Raw genomic sequence first — 25,993 nt, 5'->3', positions numbered from 1 at the left:
TATGCCACTTGTTGGATTCTGATAGGTCAAAATCCAAATATGAAATTGAATGAAAATGGTTGTTCTGCGGTGAACGGATACGTATATCGGTGGTTGTAAGTAGGATAGTAAATGACTGTTGAATCAGATTCGAAGAACGTATAATGTAACTTATTAATGTGAAATCTGAATATTCCTCGGGTATTACCTACCCGTTAAAAATATTTTCACCATTAACAGTTTGTACAAAAGAATTTTTAATTACAATCTTTTTGAAAACATAAATACATATATATATTTTTTTCAGATGTAATCATGGATTTAATGAGTCAGTAAGATATTAAACTCATTTGATTTATCGTTAGAACAAGAATATATAATTTCTAACATATTAGAGATTACATAATCACCATGTCGAACGAAGATAAATGATGTAGAACGATTCGTAGAACAATAATTATATTCGAGGTACAGAATGAGATGTCGAAGCATGGATTGTTGATGGTACTGATGCTGTTTTTGGTGGTACTGTTGGTGCCGGTGTTGTTGCTGAAGCTGGTACATTTTGCACCATATTCTCCGAATTGATTATTCGAGCGCGAAGTTCGTTGACTTATTATTCCAGGATAATTATCGATCGGAACGAGCGGATGATTAAGGTTTAGAATTGTGGATAGAATATAATCTTGTCGAGTTACCCTGGAAATGAGACTGAAAATGGTGTCTCGAACAGGTTCGCCGGTAAACGCTTCAGGTTCATTGTCAAGAGGTGAATTCGGTTGGTGGAAGGGATTGCCTTCTGTGCGTTTCCATTAATTAAGTCGACTACGAACCCATCAGATGAATTTATAATGGCTTATTGGTTGATTCATGCCGATGATGCTGTTTTCGGAGCTTAGTTAAATATCTATGTCAGAATAGCTGTCAGAATAACTATCGGAATAGCTATCGGAATCTGAGGGACTCGAACTGGTTGAAGGATTCATCTTGTACGATCAGATGAAGGATTTTCGATAAGAAATAGATTATAGGATGTAGATTAGTACCCTGCAATACATAGTTTACATATGCATATATAATACTAAAATCCCATAAGTTACGGAGGAATCTACGGAAGCTGTTAGGAAAAGGTAACAATAACAGATATGCTAAGATATGAATTTATCTATACACTGTCTATGCAATAAAGGCAGTAAGGCATGTCCAGACTAAGAATGATAAGCAGATAATTTCCTAAGGATGATAAGCAGATGATTTCCGACACGAAATGATAAGCAAAACTTTTGACATACAGACACGGTCGAAGTCCAGACTCACTAATGCCTCCTAACGATTTATCAGTTAGACACACTAATGCAGACCTGGTTCGCTAAGACCTCTGCTCCGATACCAACTGTAAATACCCGTCCTAATCCATCCGGACGAAGTCCATATCGATTATAAACGATTCACAACAGTTGATTACATTGCGAGGTACTTGACCTCTATATGATACATTTTACAAACATTGCATCCGTTTTTGAAAAGCCAATCTTTCATTACATCTAAAGTTGACGACATGCATACCATTTCATAATATATCTAACTATAGCTGACAAAATAATAATCTTGATGAACTCAACAACTCGAATGCAACGTTTTTGAAATATGTCATGAATGACTCCAAGTAATATCTCTAAGATGAGCAAATGCACAGCTGAAGATTTCTTTCGTACCTGAGAATAAACATGCTTTAAAGTGTCAACCAAAAGGTTGGTGAGTTCATTAGTTTAACATAAATAATCATGTCATAATTTTAATAGACCACAAGATTTCATATATCCATTTCACCTAAACATACGTCCCATGAATAGAGACAAAAATATCATTCATATGGATTGAACACCTGGTAACCGACATTCACAATATACATATAAGAATATCCCCATCATTCCGGGATCCTCCTTCGGACATGATATAAATTTCGAATTACTAAAGCATCCGGTACTTTGGATGGGGCTTGTTGGGCCCGATAGATCTATCTTTAGAGTTCGCGTCAATTAGGGTGTCTGTTCCCTAATTCTTAGATTACCAGACTTAATAAAAAGGGGCATATTCAGTTTTGATCATTCAACCATAGAACGTAATTTCGATTACTTATGTCTATTTCGTAAAACAGTTATAAAAGTTGCGCATGTATTCTCAGCCCAAAAATATAAAGGGTAAAAAGGTAAATGAAACTCACCTAATGTATTTTGTAGTAAAAATACATATGACAAAACTGAACAATGAAGGGTTGGCCTCGGATTCACGAACCTATATCATTTGTATATTTATTAATATACATAGTTGTAATCGAATAAATATATATAAATTTTATTAGTTATATCCTTTTTATATTAATAATATATATATGTTATTCATATAAGTGTAGTTATATAAAATTCATACTAAACTTCATTTAAAATCATATATTTATATTATATATTAAAGTATGTGTTATATACGTTTATTTTGTATATGTATCTTAAATAATTATTATAGTTATATTAGTATCTATATATTTATTTGTTATAAAAATAATAATAAAAATGATAATTAAAATAATAATGATAATTAAAATAGTAATGATAATAATAATGATAGTTTTTAATAATACTGTAAATTAATAATAATAATATTAAAACTAATAACGTTTTTATATAAAAATCTTTTCAATAATAATAATAATAACAATAATAATAATAATAATAATAATAATAATAATAATAATAATACTAATAGTAATAATAATAATGATAATGATAAATAAGTAAACTACCTCAAAGGAGTAGCTCTTAAAAAAAATGCCCAAGTCCGGGTTTGAACCCGCGACCTCTCACTAACCCAATAACACCCCTTAACCATTACTCCATCTTGTTTCTTTCTGAAATTATTATTACTTTATTACTGATGTTAAAGCTAAGGGGTATAAAATACTATTAAATTTTAGCAGGAAATACTATTAAATACGATACAATTTTACACAAGATATTTATTTATTTATAGAATGGATATACTTAAACCTTGCTACAACACTTATAGGCAGTGTACCTAATCGTACAGTAGTGTAGTTTTTAGAAAGTCCGGTTCGTTCCACAGGGAATCTTTTTAAACAAAGCTTAACGCTATATTAGTTTACTTTTATAAAAATACAAATATATATATAAGTAATATTATTATTATAAAGGGGGGTTTTTACCGTTTAATGACCGGTTTGTCGATTTTAAAACTTTAGTCGCAGTTAAAACCAAATGTAAAATATTAAAAATAAATACAAGACTTAAATTAAAGCATAAAGTAAATAACGATAATGAAATTGCGAATAATAAAAGTGCGATAAAATAAACTTGCGATAATTAAAAAGTACGATAATTAAAAGTGCAATTAAATACAATAACAATAAATAAAAATGCGATAATTAGAAGTGCAATTAAATATAAAATAAAGGAAATTAAATATGAAATAAAATAATTATGCTTATTTAAACTTCCATAATCATGATGTTTGACGTGTTGATTTTAGTTTTATGCCCATGGGTTAATTGTCCTTTGTCCTGGATTATTTAATATGTCCATACGGATTTGTCCATAATAGTCCATCAGTCATAAATATAAAGAGCGAAAGCCTTCGTCAAATTATTCTTATTCCCGAAGTCAAATATTCCAACTAATTGGGGATTCGAATTGTAACAAGGTTTTAATACTTTGTTTAATGAATACACCAGGTTATCGACTGCGTGTAAACCAAGGTTTTACTACTTTGTTAACAATTACACCAATTACCCTTGAATGTAATTCACCCCTGTTTCAACAAGTCTATTAACTATTAATCCAGTTCCGTATCCGGTAAAATGAATAATTATTGGTATTTATAGATATCCCGCCCACCGTACCCAGTCAAGCGTATGTGGTTATATATAAATACGTCGAATTATACGTTTGTATATTAAATTAACAAGGTATTGTTTAGTTAATATAAAACCCATTAATAGCCCATAGTCTAATTTCCACAAGTGTCGTTCTTTTGTCCAAACCCCAATTATGGTACAAAGCTCAATTACCCAATTTTAGTAATTAGCCCAACATCATGATTACTTCGGATTAAATAAGCATAATAATAACTTAGCTATGAGACATTAAATTAAAAAGGTTGAACATAACTTACAATGATTAAAAATAGCGTAGCGTTACACGGACAGAATTTCGACTTACACCCTTACAACATTCGCTAACATACCCTTATTATTAGGATTAAAATTAAAATTAAAATTAAAATATAAATTATATATATATTTTACGTATATAGATAGAGAGAATGATATATGATGGATGAAAAATGCTCAGAATTCGGTTGCTTTTATAGGGAGTTTCATATTTTGGGGCTCCGCGACTCGCGGCATTTTTGGCCTTCAAACTCCGCGAGTCGCGGAGAATGAAATTACAGCTCAGTCCCTTTTGGAGTCTTTCTTGCCGACGGTTTTAAATATTAATATAATATATAAATAATTATAAGAATTATTTAAATATTATATTATATTTATGTGCATAGTTGACTTGTAATTTTTAGTCCGTTGCGTCGAGCGTTGAGAGTTGACTCTGGTCCCTGTTCCGGATTTTCGAACGTCCTTGCGTACAATTTTATATTTTGTACTTTGCGTTTTGAATCTTGTACTCTTGTAATTTCGAGACGTTTCTTATCAATAATTGGAACCTCTTTGATTGTATTTTGTACTTTTGAGTTTTTTGGTCGTTTGCGTCTTCAATTCGTCGAATCTGTCTTTTGTGTTCACCTTTTATTATTTAAACGAATATCACTTTAAATAGAACAATTGCAACTAAAAGCTTGTCTTTCTTGAGGAATAATGCTATGAAATATATGTTCGTTTTTAGCATTATCAAATATACCCACACTTGAGCGTTGCTTGTCCTCAAGCAATATCGTCTTGAAATACTAGAATCACTTCTTTATTCTTCACACTTTGTACATCAGTGATTTCTTTACGGCGGTATAAACAATGGTAGTAATGATATGGTTTACAGTCCCACATGACTATAAAAATTTAGATCCATTAAGGAAACTGGATCTTTATGAAAACATTTGATCTTTTGAAAATTAAATCTAGTTTTTACCCTAGATAAGTTTTCCGGAATAACTCTTTACCGGTGTTTGCAAAATATTTTTGTGGGTTTGGTGGGTTTCAGAATTGAAAATTTTAGCTCAAAACTTGCGGTTTTGTGTCACCCACTTGCTAACCTTGTATTTGGAAAGCAACACGTCCAGTTTACTTGTCCCGTATATTACCTTTTGGTAAACTACCGTCCGGTTGTAAAGGAAAGCGTTGAACAAGCAACTGTTAAGGCAATGTCCCGTGACTTGCTTTTAATTATGGTCTATAACGTGTCGGACGCAATTACTATCCTTGGTAGGAGCAATAGTAAAACTCACCCTTATAATTTTTCGGTCTAGCACAAGGTCCTGTCTTTGACCATGCTATGCAACCACCGTTCTTACGGTTGACACTCGATTTAGTTCAGGTGACCTAATGAATTCCAGGTGAATTCCTAGGATTTTACGTTCAATGGTAATGAACGCATTGAAAATAGGGTTTTCAGAAAACAAATCGGTTTATAATTTTATCAAAATATTTTCTCGTTCAAGCTCGAGTTTAGATATCATTGAATTCCATGAGTTTGTAATTCTCAATCTTTAAGGTCAATCTCAAGGATTGAGTAATATCAGTCTTAAAAGCTGATTTTTAATCTTTAAAGAGATTATCCTTTCTGGGGATCTGATTCATTAGTCTTATCCAGCTAATTTGCATGGTGCCTCCCTATTTTACGAGATAAATCCTTCTCATGGTTAGGATAAATCTGACCACTTGGCGACCCTGTTTAATGCTGAGGTCCGTGGATTTCCTGCTGATTTTAGTGATGACTTTTCTAGATTTTTCGTCAACCTACAGCTGGTCTGGACGACAACTTCATGACCTAAATCAAGAAGCGCGTTTCTTTTTCGGAAGACTTTACTTCCTTTTAATGATGGAATTGATTCATCGTGTAGATCCATCTCTTCTTTTCTTTCATCGGGTAAAACAGTTTAGTTTAGTCCAAAGCAAAAGTATTTTCAGTTATTTGTTACAGATATATGTGACATATGTTTAAGATAACTTGATAAATTTTCCCACACTTGGCTTTTATTTTCCTTTTTATCGTCCTCTATTCCATTTTAAATGAATTTTAACATTTTGGTTTGTTTCTCAATTTATGTCCTTTCTGAGGTAACAATAATTTCGGTGTTAAAACCTAGTTTTATCGTTCATAAATATGTATAAACATGATTTTGAGTTCATTTAATTGAAAATTTTGTAAAATTTTACTAGAATTGGGTAGTCAGTATATAAGACTAGGGCTGTTCTTTATTATCAGAGAGCACTAGATTCTAATACAACTACTGCTTTACTAGTATTTTTAATGGTAACCAAGTATTTAAGATAAAAATTTTAAAATCCGAAAGAATTTAACCCCTTCCCACACTTAAGATCTTGCAATGCCCTCATTTGCAAGAAATCAGTAACAATTTAAATTATTGAGGGTGATTTGTGTGAAAATGATTAAATTTTACCAAAGTTTCCAAACATATTGGCGTTTGTTTGCTGAATGATAAATAGTGCACATCATTTGTTCATTCCATCTCGTTGTTATTTCACATATATTTTGCATCTTGTCGTCAAAATTAGTTGCTTTTGCTGAACTTAATGCCAGTCTTTGAAAATGCGTTGTTTTACCCTGTTGTGTACATAAGATAAACTGCAAACATATATACATATTTTTGAAGTTTGGTATATTACCCCACATTCAAAAATTATTAAAATCTAAGAATAAAAGTTAGAAAATTATAAAAACTCTTACAATATTAACATAAGTATTAAACGTATCAACATTACAAATTACAAAATAAATAAAACTAAGTAGACTAGGGATGATACTGGTACCAATAGGGGTTCCAGGCATAACCATAGGTGCTATAGAATGCTTCGGCAGGGTTATACGTAGGATACGGTGGTTGCATCTCTATAAACCAGGGAGGGAAGATGGGTTTTGGTGTAGGAATATAGTTTCTACCTATATGTTGGCAATGAGCTATGATTTGGTTTTGATGAACTTGCCAATCTTCAAATGCTCTCTGTCTAGCATTTTCGTACTCCTGTGAAGCTATAAACCTTTGCATTTCTTGCATCTCATTTCCCCCTCCTACATTACCTTGCTGTTGGTTTCTCTTAACCTGTGGATGTCTACCATGGTATTGTACTGCGGCGTTATTTCGCCTCTTCAAAACTTTCGCACCATGGTATACATTTAAACCTATAGTATCGCGGGGTTCTGGTTCTTCGACTAATAATCCCCCCCGACTTATATCCACACCGAGATATTCAGCAATCAAAGTAATAAAAATACCACCTCCTATTATGCTATGCGGTCTCATCCCCCTAACCATAGCTGATAAATAATAACCCACACAATACGGTATACTTACAGCGCTTTGTAGGTCACGAATACACATATGGTAAAACAAATCCTGTTCATTTACCTTTTCCTTGTTCTTACCTCTTTGTGTAATCGAATTTGCTAAAAACCTATGAATCACTCTTAATTCGGCTCTATCTATATCCAAATAAGAGTAATTTCCCCCTTTGAATCGGTGATGGCTTGTCATTTGACTCCATACACCGTGTGTATCAAAATTTTCATCTATCTTTCTACCGTTTAGTATCAACCCTCTACAATCAGCAGATGCTAACTCCTCAGGCATATATATACGTAAAGCCTGAGCCATGTCTAGTAAAGACATGTGGCGCATCGAACCTCCTAACAAAAATCTAATAAAAGATCGATCGGTTAAACTAGCTACCCGATCATTTAATTCTATACTACATAACAATTCTTCACACCATACTTTATATACAGGTCTACGCATGGTGAATAAACGTACCCAGTCATTAAAAGTAGAATTACCATACCTCTGTACAAGTAATTCCATAATTGGCCCGGCCAATTCTACAGCTTCTAAGGGTCCCCATTCTATGACCCTCGGTACCTCAACAACCTTAGAATGAAGAGTATGCAAACCCCTTTGGTATTTTGGATAATCAATCCAAAGTCTGTCAAATCTCAGGTTCGGGTGCAACTCTTCCAAGTGCATATCAAAAAATGTCATGACTGGATGAGGTATATCCTGCTTGTAGTAGTTATCCACCTCCTGTTGTTCCGCATTCTCAGCAGGAGCATTGCAGACTTGGGATGAAGATTCACCCCTTTCAGTCTGCAAAACACATCAAACACAATTTTTGTGCATCCAAATATGCATTAGTGTCAGCAAAATCATCAATCAAAACAATTACAATGACATGATCAATTTATATCAAACTTAAGCTCATTTTCACATTTTTATCAAATCTACACTTTTTCAAATAAGCATATACGAAAATGTTCGCCAAGTTCATAAGCATTCAACTCAAATAACATGTCAAAATAATCATTACTAGCAATTAAACAGGTTTCAAATGGCATTATCTTTCAAAAATCAAGTTCATGAATTTTAGACTTGAAAAAGTCCACTTTAATTCTCAAAATCATGTTTAGGCTCAAAGTTTGGATCATTTAACTACCTAGACATGTTACACTACTTAATTTAGCAACAATTCATGACAAAAATTGACCATAACCTGTTTATATCAAAAAGCCCCAAATTGCTCAAGAACACAAACCCTAGATTACTCAAAATTTGAAGTTTAAGGCTTCTAATCATGTTAAATAGCATCAATCTAGGTTATACAAGCATAATACATAAACAATTTAAGCCTAATTACACTAAAAAGCATCAAAATCAAATTGGGAAAAAAAATTGCTCAAGAACACTAATTTTTGAATTAAATGGTGTTTAAGTGTAGAAATTTACCGTTTTTCTTGAGTAATTCCTTGATAGCATCCTTCTCAACATGATTTTAGTAAAAAATTTGGTGATTAACGGTTAAAAATTGTGATTTTTGGGGTGTTTTTTCGAGTATTTTCGTGTTTATGTTCGCAGTATTTGTGTGTTTTGTGGGTTGGGACTGATCTGTTCCAGCTCTTTATTTTTTTTCTGATTTTCGGTCCTCCCGCGACTCGCGGTGTTTGGACACTTCAAACACCGCGAGTCGCGGAGTTTGCTTTTTTTTTTTTTTTTTTATCTTTAACTTATAAAACAATTAAGTAATTAATTTTTAAAATTTTGTTTCCCTTGTTATTTAGGACGAAGTCGTTTCGGATTGATGTCCTAGTCCGTCCCTCGACAAAATTTTAAAATTTGTCTTTTTGTAGCGATTGTTTTAAAAGCTAAGATTTTTGGGTTTTTTAATGTTTTTGGCATACTTTAATTTAATAAGATTAAAAATAATGATAATAAAAGTTCTCGTCCCTCCCTTGGGTAAAGCAATTTCGGTTCAAAGACCTAGTCTTCAACTTACGACGAATTTTAAAAATCATATTTTTAACTTAATGAGATAAAGTAAATTTTTGTTTTTAAATTCACACAACTTAAATATAAAATTCAAAATTAATATTAAAAATTCACACCAAACTTAAAATTTAAAATGCATAAAATTTAAAATTCATATTTTAATAATTAAAAATTCACACCAAACTTAATTTAAAAATTCATATTATAAATTTACACCAAACTTATATTAATTTTTTCAAATATTTACAATTTTAAAAATATTGTTTTTACAAAGTTTACAATATTAATTTAAGATTTAAATATTAATTTTAAAAACATGGTAAAAATAAAATTAAAAATCTTTTTGGCTTTTTATCCCACTTTAATCAATCAAATATTATCAAAAATATACACCCCTCTTTTCGGTAAAGTAATTTCGGTTCCAAAACCTAATTTAACTCATGACGAATTTTTAAAATATTTTGGGTTGATTGATTAAAGATATTTATACCTTAAGAATAAACGTTAAATTTCGCAGTGATGTAATAAATTTTTGAATGATATCAATAATTTCAGTCGCCAAACCTAATTTTATTCAATACCAATTTAATACTTTTTAGCGACCAAATTAGCGTTTATTATCAAAAGGTTAAAAATAAAAATAAATAAAATAAAAACTGTACAGACATACCTGTGAAATAGATTTCTTAGTTATATGATCTATCCCATTCATAAGATAGTCGGTTTAATTGGTTTTCCATAGCTACATAGGCGTAACCTCGAGCATTCAGTGTCTTTTCTTCTAAACATATGAACGGTCCGTCTCTGCATAAAGTAACAAATTCGGTGTTTGAATAGGTTTGATTATTTGAACATTTACCTCCATGTGACCATTTTCCGCATTTGTGACATCTTTCTAGGTGTCGTGCTCTTCTTTTTGTTGCGGATTTTGATTTTCCTTTACCAAATTGTAACTTATTATCTTCGCATCTGGATTCTTTTCTAACTCCGTCCATTCTTTCTCAGATTACTTATACTATTTCACTCGGTAGTATGTCATTATTATGTTTAGTGATCAAAGCGTGTAGCATTAGACCATGATTTAGTTCACAGGCAGTCTTCATTTCCTAAAAAAATAAAAATTCAGAATGGGGGAAGAAGACTAGTTCTTTAGGGTCTGCTAGGGAAAGACCATTCGGGTTCCATTTTCGAGAACTACACGAAAACAGACAATCTAACTCTAACAGAAATACATAAACCCCTTTAAAGACTTGATTCTTCCCACACTTAGTTAGCTGTGGTATCGAAATTGTGATTAACTTCATTGTCAACTTCCATCAGACCATGTATGTAATGTTTAACTCTGTGACCATTAACTTTAAATTCAATTCCATTTGAATTTATTAATTCTACTGTTCCGTATGGAAAAACTCTTTTAACTATGAATGGTCCAGACCATCTTGATTTCAATTTTCCAGGAAATAGCTTGAATCGTGAATTGAAAAGAAGAACTTTGTCTCCTTCTTTAAATTCTTTTGAACTTCTGATTCTTTTATCATGCCATTTCTTCGTTCTTTCTTTATAGATTAACGAATTTTCGTATGCTTCATGCCTTAATTCTTCTAATTCTTTTAGTTGACTTAATCGTAGACATCCAGCTTCATGTAAATCAAGATTACATGTCTTCAAAGCCCAAAATGCTTTGTGTTCAATTTCTACTGGAAGATGACATGCTTTTCCATATACAAGTCTAAAAGGTGTGGTTCCAATTGGAGTTTTGTAGGCTGTTCTAAAAGCCCAGAGTGCATCCTCCAATTTAATGGACCATTCCTTCGGATTTGATCCTACGGTTTTCTCTAGAATACGTTTTAAAGCTCGGTTGGTATTTTCAACTTATCCACTTGTTTGTGGATGATATGCGGTGGAGATTTTATGAGTTACTCCATATCTTTAAGAACTTTCTCAAGTTGATTATTACAGAAATGAGTACCCCGATCACTTATTAAAGCTTTCGGTGTTCCAAACCTTGCAAAAAGACGTTTTAAAAAGTTGACTACAACTCGTGCATCGTTAGTTAGGAGAGCTTGTGCTTCCGCCCATTTAGATACATAATCAATGGCTACGAGTATATATAGATTATTATGAGATTTTGGAAATGGACCCATAAAGTCTATACCCCAAATGTCAAATACTTCACATACTTGGATGACATTTTGTGGTATTTCATCACGTTGACTTATTTTTCTGGCCCTTTGACAAGCATCACCGGATTTGCAAAGAAGGTGTGCGTCTTTGTAAATTGTAGGCCAATAGAATCCAGCATCATAAACTTTTCTTGCTGTTAGTTGAGGCCCATAATGCCCTCCTGTTGGTCCTGTGTGACAATGGTTTAATATTTTACTAGCTTCATCTCCAAATACACATCGGCGTATTATTCCATCGGGACAACTTTTAAACAGATGTGGATCTTCCCAAAAATAGTGTTTTATATCACTGAAGAATTTCTTTCGTCTTTGGTATGATAATCCTTTTTCAAGGAATCCACATACTAAATAGTTTGCATAGTCTGCAAACTATGGAATTTCTTTATAATCTATCTTCAATAGATATTCATCAGGAAAGTTTTCTTGTATGGCCGATTCATTTAGAACTTCTAATTCGGGATTTTCAAGACGAGAAAGATGATCAGCGGCGAGATTTTCTGCTCCTCTTTTATCTCAGATTTCAATGTCAAACTCTTGTAAGAGTAAGATCCAACGGATTAATCTTGGTTTAGCATCTTGTTTTGAAAATAGGTATCTAAGAGCAGAATGGTCGGTATAGACCACCGTTTTTGCTAGAACGAGATATGATCGAAATTTGTCAAAAGCAAAGACAATAGCAAGGAGTTCTTTTTCAGTAGTTGTATAGTTCATTTGTGCTCCTTGTAACGTCTTACTAGCATAATATATAGGTTGAAATCGTTTTTCAATCCTTTGTCCTAAAACGGCTCCCTTTGCAAAATCACTTGCATAGCACATTAGTTCAAATGGCAGATTCCAATTTGGTGTTATCATGATCGACGCATTAGTGAGTTTCTCTTTAAGAATATTAAAAGATTTGATACACTCATCTGAAAAGATGAATGGAGCATCCTTTTCTAGGAGTTTATTCATAGGAGTGGCAATTTTAGAAAAATCTTTTATGAAACGTCGGTAAAAACCGGCATGCCCTAGAAAACTCCTAACTCCTCTAACATTGGTGGGATGTAGAAGTTTAGCAATTACATCTACTTTAGCTCTATCCACTTCAATTCCTTCTTTTGAAATTTTATGACCAAGAACGATGCCTTCTTTAACCATGAAATGGCATTTCTCCCAATTAAGTACTAGATTTGATTGTTCGCATCTAATAAGCATTCGTTCAAGATTAACTAGACATGATTCAAATGTATCACCGAAGACTGAAAAGTCATCCATGAATACTTCCATGCATTCTTCTATCATGTCATGAAAAATCGCCATCATACACCTTTGAAAGGTTGCAGGGGCATTGCAAAGTCCAAATGGCATGCGTTTGTAAGCAAAAGTACCATAAGGGCACGTGAACGTGGTTTTATCTTGATCTTCGGGTGCTATTGGAATTTGAAAATATCCGGAAAATCCATCTAGAAAACAATAGTAACTATTTCCGGCTAATCTTTCCAACATTTGATCAATGAAAGGTAAGGGAAAGTGATCTTTTCTGGTGGCGTCATTTAATTTTCTATAATCAATACACACACGCCATCCTGTTACAGTCCTAGTAGGAATAAGCTCATTTTTCTCATTTGTAATGACAGTCATGCCACCCTTCTTAGGCACGCATTGAACTGGGCTTACCCATGGACTATCAGAAATTGGATATATCAAACCTGCATCTAGCAGTTTAATAATTTCTTTTTTAACTACATCTTGCATATTAGGATTTAGTCTTCGTTGGCGTTGCACATACGTTTTATGACCTTCTTCCATAAGGATTTTATGTGTGCAATACGAAGGACTTATTCCTTTAATATCATGAATCTTCCATGCAATGGCTGGTTTATGAGCTTTCAACACAGAAATGAGTTGTGATTTCTCATTTTCAGTAAGAGAAGACGATATTATTACAGGTAATTCAGATTCACCATGTAAATAAGCGTAATCCAAATGGTTTGGAAGTGGCTTTAACTCTAATGTCGGAGGTTCTTCTATCGATGATTTGTATCGATATCTGTCTTCTTCTTTTAGCATTTGAATTTCTTCTGTTGTTGGTTCATATCCATTAGCTATAAGTGTAGCTAACATTTCAGCTTCATCAATTGGTTCATTACCTTCTCCTAAAGAACATTCTCCTGTTCCTTGTAATTCTGGAAATTCTTCTAATAATTCTGCATGTGCATCTATAGTTTGAATATAATAACATGTATCATCTGCAGATTGTGGTTGTTGCATTGCTCTATCAACTGAAAAGGTAACACTCTCGTCCTCTATACTTAGGGTCAATTTCTTACCGAACACGTCTATCATTGCTTTAGCCGTGTTTAAGAATGGTCTTCCTAATATGAGAGGTACTTGAGAATCTTCTTCCATGTCCAGAACAACAAAATCTACTGGAAATACTAAAATACCAACTTTAACTAGCATGTTCTCCATTATCCCTCTAGGATATTTTATTGATCTATCGGCTAGTTGTATGCTTATTCTGGTTGGTTTCAATTCTCCAAGGTCTAGTTTAGCGTATAGTGAATACGGCATTAGATTTATACTAGCACCTAAGTCTGCCAATGCTTCTATTGAACTAAGACTACCCAGAAAACATGGAATTGTGAAACTTCCTGGATCAGATAGTTTTTCTGGTATCTTATTCAACATCACTGCTAAACAATTAGCATTCATAGTAACAGCCGAGAGTTCTTCCATTTTCTTTCTATTTGAGATTAGATCTTTCAAGAATTTAGCATATCTAGGCATTCCTGAAATCACATCAATGAAAGGAAGATTTACATTTATCTGTTTAAACATATCCAAGAATTTGGATTGCTCGGCTTCAAGTTTCTCTTTCTTCATTTTACTCGGGTAAGGAAGTGGTGGTTGGTATGGTTTAACATAAGGTTTATCCTTAGCTGTGTTATCTTCATTAACCTTTTCAACTACCGGTTCTTTTTCCTTATCTTGATCAGGTTGTGGTTCTTGTGGAGTAGGAATAGCTTCATCAGAAGTTACAGGTATTTCAGGTGGTTTAAGTGTTGTACCACTTCTTGTGGTAATGGCTTTAGCTGTTTCATTCCGGGGGTTAGCATTTGTATCACTAGGTAGACTTCCCGGTTTTCTTTCACCTATTAACCTTGCTAGGTTACTTACTTCTTGTTCCAGATTTTGAATAGAAGCTTGTTGATTTCTAAATGCTTGAGCATTTTGTTCATTAGTTTGTTTCTGAGATGTGAAAAACTGTGTTTGAGTTTCAACTAGCTTCGTCATCATATCTTCTAAATTCGGCTTTTTATCATCGATTTGTTGTGGTGGTTTGTTTTGAAAATTAGGTCTTTGCTGATTGTAAGTATTATTGGATACTTGTTGATTGCTAGGACCTTGTTGGTTGTTGTATGGAATATTTCTGTTATAGTTCTGGTTTTGATTGTAAATCGGTCTTGGTGGTTGATAATTATTCTGATAATTATTTCCAGGCCTTTGGTTTATGTATGAAATATTCTCTCTTTGTTCCATTGTTAATTCAATACTGAGACAATCTTTTGTCAAATGTGGTCCTCCACACTGCTCACAACTAATTCGTATTGAGTGTATATCTTTAGTCATCTTTTCCATTCGTCTCTCGACAGCATCTATCTTTGCGAAAATGGAATCTAAGTCATGGCTAGAATCGGCTCTAGCTGCTTTAGATGATCTAACGATATCTTTTTCTTGGTGCCACTCATGTGAGTGGGAAGCAGTGTTGTCAATAATTTTGTAAGCATCAGTTTCGGTTTTCTTCATAATAGAACCACCAGCTGCTATATCTATGTCTTTCCTTGTAGTGATGTCGCATCCTTTGTAGAATATTTGTACTATTTGACATGTGTCTAAACCATGTTGCGGACATCCTCTTAACAACTTTCCATATCTTGTCCACGCCTCATATAGAGTTTCATTCGGCTTCTGTGTAAACGTAATAATTTCAGCTTGAAGTCTTACGGCTTTAGATGCAGGAAAGAATTGTTTAAGAAATTTTTCAACTAAAATATCCCATGTATCAATCGCCCCTTCAGGTAACGATTCCAACCAATCTTTGGCTTCTCCCTTTAAAGTCCAGGGAAATAACATGAGATATATCTGTTCATCCTCCACTTCTCGGATTTTAAATAGTGTGCAGATCCTATTAAAGGTACGTAAATGTTCATTTGGATCTTCCTTCGGCGCACCACTAAATTGGCATTGATTAGTCACCATGTGTAGAATTTGTCCTTTGATTTCATAATCTGGCGCATTAATGTCTGGATGAGTAATTGCGTGACCTTGGCCAGTGCGTTTAGCTCTCATTCGGTCTTCCATACTTAAAGGTTCCAGATTCTCCATAATTGAATTTGTTGAATCGGAATCACTAGAGGATTCTGATTTAATGGTTCGTTCCTCAAAAATCTCTGTTTGAATGATTGGTGGTTCCGGAGGAAAGTTTAGTGGTTCAGGATCTATGAATCGTTCCTGAATATTCTCCGGATTCTCAATTATGAGGTCGGGTTCAAAAAATGGATTATCGGAAATTTGAACTGGAGTACTTGGTCGACTGGATGACGATTCTAAAGAAAAATCAACGGTAGTAATATTTGCTAAATGTCTTGATCTAGTTACAGGTGGTGAACGTACAAAAGGTGGTGAACGTCTTGCTCGGTGCATTCACTAAATATCCTATTAGTTTTTAAAAGGAAAGAAAAATTATAATAAGTTATCCAATCAATAGACTTTTCTGATTTTGCCCACGTTTCGAATAGCCAAAAGATGCAGCAGAGGGGCAGGATTCGTTTGGTCTCAATATAATTGAGGACTGTTTGGCTCCAATAACCCGGTCCACGTACAAATCCAACTATTACTACGAACCAGAAAATTTTGATGTCTATTAATTTAACCACTTAAAACAAATTTTCGTAATTTTAAGAAATTTAGATAAGAAGTAGAATAAAAATCTATGTCCTAAAAACTAGAATAGCGAGAAATAAGAAAGAAAAAGAGTTCGTCGAAAAAGGTCGAAAAAGAAAAATGGTTGAAAAATAAAAGGTGACGGAAAAATAAAAGAAACTTATAAAACTTAAAAATACTTGACTAACCTAACCTTATTACTACAACTAATTTAAAATTATAATCGCAAATTGAGATTACTAATTGGAATGATAATTGATACATAGGTAAAAGTCCTCTAAAAATATTAAAGCTTACAGGAAAAACTAAATCCCAAATGGAAATAACTTAAAAAGAAACTAAAACTTAAAAAGGCGTCGCAAAATTCTAAAGCAACTAAATCTTAGTCTAAAGAAAAAGCACTTACGGGATTTTACGGCAAAGCCTAAAAATCTAGAAATAAAAATAACTATGGCAAAAACTAAGTTTAAAACTAAATATGAGCTAAAAATACAAATATTACGTTAAAACAATTAAAAAGGGACAAAATATAAAAATATACAAAAAGTTGTAAAAATTACAATTTTTATAAAAATATTATTTTTATATTAATTATTTTATAAAACTATTAATTTTACAATTTAATTTAACTAATTAAACAAAATATTAATAAAAACTAAAATACATATTTAATTAAAACCTAATTAGGGTTTTATATTAATAATTATAATATTAATTCGTAATTAATGCCTGATTAGGGTTCTGTCGGCGTGTCAGGTTATCTCCGCGACTTGCGGTATTCGATGCAGCAAACCCCGCGACTCGCGGTGTTCAAATTTCAACTCTGGTACAGTTTTAAATCGACGCGTTTTTTTTTTTTATGTTTTCTAATTTTCTGTTTTTATATAAATAAAAGATATTTAAATAAAACTTATATTTTTATAAACTAAAATAAAAATAAAGAAACTTATAAAACTTTTAACAAACTCTTAAAAATATATAAATTTTTGTTTATCTTTTTATATTTTCGAATATTTAAAACGTACTTTTATAAAAACGAATTTTAATAAAAGTAAAATAAAAATATTTTTTTTTTGTAGCGTTGCGCTTCCGGCTTTTAAGCGATTCCCCGGCAGCGGCGCCAAAAATACTTGATGTTAAAGCTAAGGGGTATAAAATACTATTAAATTTTAGCAGGAAATACTATTAAATACGATACAATTTTACACAAGATATTTATTTATTTATAGAATGGATATACTTAAACCTTGCTACAACACTTATAGGAAGTGTACCTAATCGTACAGTAGTGTAGTTTTTAGTAAGTCCGGTTCGTTCCACAGGGAATCTTTTTAAACAAAGCTTAACGCTATATTAGTTTACTTTTATAAAAATACAAATATATATATAAGTAATATTATTATTATAAAGGGAGGTTTTTACCGTTTAATGACCGGTTTGTCGATTTTAAAACTTTAGTCGCAGTTAAAACCAAATGTAAAATATTAAAAATAAATACAAGACTTAAATTAAAGCATAAAGTAAATAACGATAATGAAATTGCGAATAATAAAAGTGCGATAAAATAAACTTGCGATAATTAAAAAGTACGATAATTAAAAGTGCAATTAAATACAATAACAATAAATAAAAATGCGATAATTAGAAGTGCAATTAAATATAAAATAAAGGAAATTAAGTATGAAATAAAATAATTATGCTTATTTAAACTTCCGTAATCATGATGTTTGACGTGTTGATTTTAGTTTTATGCCCATGGGTTAATTATCCTTTGTCCTGGATTATTTAATATGTCCATACGGATTTGTCCATAATAGTCCATCAGTCATAAATATAAAGAGCGAAAGCCTTCGTCAAATTATTCTTATTCCCGAAGTCAAATATTCCAACTAATTGGGGATTCGAATTGTAACAAGGTTTTAATACTTTGTTTAATGAATACACCAGGTTATCGACTGCGTGTAAACCAAGGTTTTACTACTTTGTTAACAATTACACCAATAACCCTTGAATGTAATTCACCCCTGTTTCAACAAGTCTATTAACTATTAATACAGTTCCGTATCCGGTAAAATGAATAATTATTGGTATTTATAGATATCCCGCCCACCGTACCCAGTCAAGCGTATGTGGTTATATATAAATACGTCGAATAATAAGTTTGTATATTAAATTAACAAGGTATTGTTTAGTTAATATAAAACCCATTAATAGCCCATAGTCTAATTTCCACAAGTGTCGTTCTTTTGTCCAAACCCCAATTATGGTACAAAGCCCAATTACCCAATTTTAGTAATTAGCCCAACATCATGATTACTTCGGATTAAATAAGCATAATAATAACTTAGCTATGAGACATTAAATTAAAAAGGTTGAACATAACTTACAATGATTAAAAATAGCATAGCGTTACACGGACAGAATTTTGACTTACACCCTTACAAAATTCGCTAACATACCCTTATTATTAGGATTAAAATTAAAATTAAAATTAAAATATAAATTATATATATATTTTACGTATATAGATAGAGAGAATGATATATGATGGATGAAAAATGCTCAGAATTCGGTTGCTTTTATAGGGAGTTTCATATTTTGGGACTCCACGACTCGCGGCATTTTTGGCCTTCAAACTCCGCGAGTCGCGGAGAATGAAATTACAGCTCAGTCCCTTTTGGAGTCTTTCTTGCCGACGGTTTTAAATATTAATATAATATATAAATAATTATAAGAATTATTTAAATATTATATTATATTTATGTGCATAGTTGACTTGTAATTTTTAGTCCGTTGCTTCGAGCGTTGAGAGTTGACTCTGGTCCCGGTTCCGGATTTTCGAACGTCCTTGCGTACAATTTTATATTTTGTACTTTGCGTTTTGAATCTTGTACTCTTGTAATTTCGAGACGTTTCTTATCAATAATTGGAACCTCTTTGATTGTATTTTGTACTTTTGAGTTTTTTGGTCGTTTGCGTCTTCAATTCGTCGAATCTGTCTTTTGTCTTCACCTTTTATTATTTAAACGAATATCACTTTTAAATAGAACAATTGCAACTAAAAGCTTGTCTTTCTTGAGGAATAATGCTATGAAATATATGTTCGTTTTTAGCATTATCAATTACATTTAATTCAATTTTTACTATCTTCATCTAAATACTAAACCCACTTCTAATTATCATCATCTATATCACTATCATTGATACATCATCATCATTATCAAAGATCATCACGTTTAATCATCACAGTTTTATCATCGTCTCCACTAGATTATCATCATCACGATCATCTTAATCGTCATAATCATACTACCAACATCATCGTCATCATATGCATGATTATCATAATCGTCATACTGTCATCATCATCATATCATCCCCTAATCATCATCTAACCCTAATCATGATATTGTATCATCATTATCATAGTCTATATCATAACCATAATCATAGTCATGATCATAATCATCACTAAACCATTATCATAACATAATAACCTTTGTATCTCGATCACCATTATCATCTAATATTTACTAACACAAAAGTTGTTAACCTCGACACGTTATCATTTTAACATCACCTCTACAATATCACGTTACCCTTGTCACCATCATTCATAGTTCAACAAAAAATGGGTCTCGGTCTAATGGTAGTTTCACTAATCCACTAGCCTAGTTCAATACTTAAGATGCAACTCGAACATAGCAGCTCAACAGAAATTTAGCTGGACCTCGGATCAACAAATAACTAGATTATCTCGGCCCAAAGTAGAATCAGGATCATATCAGTCCAATAATAATTAATACGGCCCAAAGTATTCTTTTTTTCTTTTTTTTTATTTGGTTGGTTTTGCTGTCGTAGTAGCGAAGAGGAAGCAAGAACAAAAATAAATAAAAAGTAATCGATAGTGATTACCCACTGGTCGGCCATATAAGGTATAGCTTGTCCCATTTCCATAACCTTTGTTTGGAATTTAATAATGCAAAGTATAGTGATATTCCATAAATCAACATGACAAAAATAGTGAACATATCCCAGCTGCTTTATCACGTTAACTTGCATTGAGTAATTACAGAAAATAGCAGGCGTAACAGTTGTAAATCATGGTTCGGTTTTGATGTTTAAAACCGGACAGAAAACAAATATATAGTAACAATAGTAGGGTGGTTTTTGGTGTCTTCCGTTGGTGTTAAAAGGTGATGGTTGGGTGGTTTAGGGTGGAGGTTGTTGTAGTTCAAAAAGAGAAAGAACGCGAAGGTGTTCTCGAGTATATTAGTTGCAGTAACAATGGTTTCAAGATGGCGGTTGGGGTGTTGTTACACGTTGGTGTTGAGGTGGCGGTTTGACATGGTGTTGAATGGTGGCCGTCGTTTGTAGTGGTGATTGGAGATAGTGATGGTGGTTGTTTCGACATACAAGAAGGAAACAACGTAGTTGTGTTATGGTGGAACCATGGTGGTGGTGAAATGGTGTCAACTGGGTTGTCAAAATAAAATGGCGAGATGGTACTAGGGGGTGATTATAGGGTGTCACGTAACCAAAGGAAACAGACTACCACAAATGAGATCACGCAAGGGACATTCAAATTGATCCGATGGATATATCGTATCTAAACTATCTCCAAGGAATATGGAGTCAAGGACTTGTTAAACGTTGGAACGTGAAGACTTCAACAAACCTCACGATCCAAAAAAAAAAAAATAATAATGACGTTGAGGTTTATGGAGAATGCTTTGATTATTTTAGTTATATATAAGTAGTCAAATAGAAGAAAGATGGTTTAGATGCATTTTAGTGGATTCGTGCATGTATGTATATAAATGGGAAAAGTCATGCAAGTTGTAAGATTATATTATCTATATTTATGTTAGATGCATTCATGTATCTGTGTAAATCCCTTAAATTGTGGAAAGCAACCAACATAGTAATCAATCAATATATTAAAAGTCAAAAAGTTTTCAATTGGTAGCAGTGGACACATTGTTTGGTTTTGGTAGTTCTCGGCCAAAAACAACGGAATCTGATTTAGATATTTAATATAATAATATATTAATAATTATAATATAATATAAATATATAAACGTGTGATTAAATTAGTCGTCGCCTACTATTTCATTCACGGACTGAAATTCGTGCTCCGTTGATAAATCAGTGGTGGACTAAAAGTTTCAAGAAAAATCTCAAATTTTTACAGTAACAATCTTTATTTATTTTAGTCATTATGGTATAAAATTCGATTATTAACTACTAAATAAAAATTACCTCACTGTCCGCGCTCGATTCAAGGTAAAATATGAAAAGTGTTCAAATTTAACAATTAGTTCCTAAATACATTTTTAATAAGCTTACAAATTTGTAAAACTCATTTTTGGATCACCGTTTATTTTAAAATCACATAAGTTCCTTTTTAACTCGGTTACTATTAATCGAATGAAAATTGAGCGTTACCTTTGCTTACAAAATAACTTCAAAATTACAAAATATATATTATATATACATTATTTATATATAGATACTTTTTATATATTATTATTATTTTTACAAAATTAATTATAACAATTACGATATATATACTATTTCATATTATTATATACAAATGTATATGCATATCCATTTACAAGCAATCGTATCGTGAGTCGTCGAGAATAGTCAAAGGTTAAATGAATTCATGCAAAAAGTTCAAAATTTAGAGACTCAATATTACAAACTTTGCTTATCGTGTCGGAATCATATAAAGATCAAGTTTAAATTTGGTCGGAAATTTCTGGGTCGTCACACACCCTTCGGATATGATATAAATTTCGAAGTACTAAAGTATCCGGTACTTTGGATGGGGTTTGTTAGGCCCAATAGATCTATCTTTAGGATTCGCGTCAATTAGGGTGTCTGTTCCCTAATTCTTAGATTACCAGACTTAATAAAAAGGGGCATATTCGATTTCGATAATTCAACCATAGAATGTAGTTTCATGTACTTGTGTCTATTTTGTGAATCATTTATAAAACCTGCATGTATTCTCATCCCAAAATATTAGATTTTAAAAGTGGGACTATAACTCACTTTCACAGATTTTTACTTCGTCGAGAAGTAAGACTTGGCCACTGTTGATTCACGAACCTATAACAATATATACATATATATTAAAGTATGTTCCAAATATATTTACAACACTTTTAATATATTTTGATGTTTTAAGTTTATTAAGTCAGCTGTCCTCGTTAGTAACCTACAACTAGTTGTCCACAGTTAGATGTACAGAAATAAATCGATAAATATTATCTTGAATCAATCCACGACCCAGTGTATACGTATCTCAGTATTGATCACAACTCAAACTATATATATTTTGGAATCAACCTCAACCCTGTATAGCTAACTCCAACATTCACATATAGAGTGTTTATGGTTGTTCCGAAATATATATAGATGTGTCGACATGATAGGTCGAAACATTGTATACGTGTCTATGGTATCTCAAGATTACATAATATACAATACAAGTTGATTAAGTTATGGTTGGAATAGATTTGTTACCAATTTTCACGTAGCTAAAATGAGAAAAATTATCCAATCTTGTTTTACCCATAACTTCTTCATTTTAAATCCGTTTTGAGTGAATCAAATTGCTATGGTTTCATATTGAACTCTATTTTATGAATCTAAACAGAAAAAGTATAGGTTTATAGTCGGAAAAATAAGTTACAAGTCGTTTTTGTAAAGGTAGTCATTTCAGTCGAAAGAACGACGTCTAGATGACCATTTTAGAAAACATACTTCCACTTTGAGTTTAACCATAATTTTTGGATATAGTTTCATGTTCATAATAAAAATCATTTTCTCATAATAACAACTTTTAAATCAAAGTTTATCATAGTTTTTAATTAACTAACCCAAAACAGCCCGCGGTGTTTTACAGTGTTTTTCGTGTTTCCAGGTTTTAAATCATTAAGTTAGCATATCATATAGATATAGAACATGTGTTTAGTTAATTTTAAAAGTCAAGTTAGAAGGATTAACTTTTGTTTGCGAACAAGTTTAGAATTAACTAAACTATGTTCTAGTGATTACGAGTTTAAACCTTCGAATAAGATAGTTTTATATATATGAATCGAATGATGTTATGAACATCATTACTACCTCAAGTTTAGTAGGTAAACCTACTGGAAGTGACAAGAAATGATCTAGCTTCAAAGGATCTTGGATGGCTTGAAAGTTCTTGAAGTAGGATCATGACACAAAAACAAGTTCAAGTAAGATTTTTACTCGAATTAAGATAGTTTATAGTTATAGAAATTGAATCAAAGTTTGAATATGAATATTACCTTGAAAAGAAAGATAACCTACTGTATATAACAAAGGTTTCTTGATCTTAGATGATTACTTGGAATGGATTAGAAAGCTTGGAAGTAAATTAGTAAACTTGAAGGGATTTTTGAAGTGTTCTTGAAGTGTTCTTCCTATGATGATTATAGCTTGATTCTTGAAGTGATTTTTGATGAAGATGATGATTAACTACTGGAAAAATACGTTCATAATAGTGTGTGTGTGTTGAGAGAGAATTAGAAAGAGAATTGGAAGTGAAATGGAGTGAATGATGAGTGGTAATTGGTGAGTGGTGAGTGGGGTTAAAAGGAGTTCTAGTTAGTTGACTAGCTCATGGTAGAAGTTAAAATTGATTAGTCATACATGACATAATCAAGAGTGGAATGCCATGCTAGTTCCTATTGGTATATACCCATAGTAAGTACGTTTTGAAGCTGTGTATAATACGGGTAAGAATACGACTAGAATTCTTGATGAAAGAAAAGAATGGGAAAGTAACTGTAACCATTTTCGTTAAGTATGAGTGTTTTGATATATGTCTTGAAGTCTTCCAAAAGTATTTTAATACATCTAAATACACTACATGTATATACATTTTAACTGAGTTGTTAAGTCATCGATAGTCGTTACATGTAACTGTTGTTTTGAAACCTTTAAGTTAACGATCTCAATTAATGTTGTTAACCCATTGTTTATTATATCTAATGAGATGTTAAATTATTATATTATCATGATATTATGATATATTAATATATCTTAATATGATATATATACATTTAAATGTCGTTACAACGATAATCGTTACATATATGTCTCGTTTCGAAATCCTTAAGTTAGTAGTCTTGTTTATATGTATATAACTCATTGTTAATATACTTATGGAGATACTTACTTATCATAATCTCATGTTAACCATATGTATATCCATATATATATCATCATGTCGTTTTTACAAGTTTTAACGTTCGTGAATCGCCGGTCAACTTGGGTGGTCAATTGTCTATATGAAACATATTTCAATTAATCAAGTCTTAACAAGTTTGATTGCTTAACATGTTGGAAACATTTAATCATGTAAATATCAATCTCAATTAATATATATAAACATGGAAAAGTTCGGGTCACTACAATGATGACCCTTAAGACCTTATTTACTTACATTTAAACCTATTGGGACGATTTACTGACTTAGTGATATTTGACTTAGGTTGAGGACCCGTTTGGACAACCTACATACTTGCTTACTTTCCGACTCATACTTTACCGCTACTTTATCATTGTGAGTTATAGCATTCCCTTTTTACTTTAACTTATTTTGGGAACTGAGAATACATGCGGATTTTATGTTTTACATACTAGGCACGAGTACTTAAACTTATATATGTGTGGGTTATACAACGGCATAAACATTCCCTTTAGCTCGGTAACGTTTAATCAATGGTTTTTGAACCGTGAACACGAATCTTAGATATGGATCCATAGGGTTTGACATCCCCACTCGGGCTAGTCGCGCTAGCAGTTAATGAGTGTTTAATACTTCATAAACATACGCACTTGCCAAGTGTACTTTCAGGGGGTGATATATTATTAAACGTTAAGTTAGTTACCGAGTGCCCACGGTTGAACATATACTTTATCATACTGATTTGTATTACTGTTTTGAAACGCTCTTTGAAGCACTGAAATCTCGTGGCCTACCTTACATTACTGTTATACTTAAACTATAGCTCACCAACCTTTGTGTTGACGTTTTTAAGCATGTTTTTCTCAGGTGCTTAAGGTTGCTTCCGTTGTGTACTAGTATTGCTGTAGACACCCGCTGCTTTAGAGATGTCACTGCATCAACGTTTACTTGCATTCAAACATTACTACTTTTGAACTATGATTTGTAATGACCTAAGGGTCACGTACTATTACTACTTGCTTCTGTTCATTGAAGCATGCTTTTGATGTAAAACATTTGGCGTTAGTTATGACGTCACCTTTTATCATGAATGCAAACTTGTTTTGAAAATGCATATAGTGTTTGACCTTGTAATGATCCTGTTGTTGATGGTCCGTACATG

This window comes from Rutidosis leptorrhynchoides, chromosome 11, assembly GCF_046630445.1.
Source record: "Rutidosis leptorrhynchoides isolate AG116_Rl617_1_P2 chromosome 11, CSIRO_AGI_Rlap_v1, whole genome shotgun sequence".
Classification (NCBI taxonomy): Eukaryota; Viridiplantae; Streptophyta; class Magnoliopsida; order Asterales; family Asteraceae; genus Rutidosis; species Rutidosis leptorrhynchoides.
Note: the sequence above shows the minus strand (reverse complement) of the source record.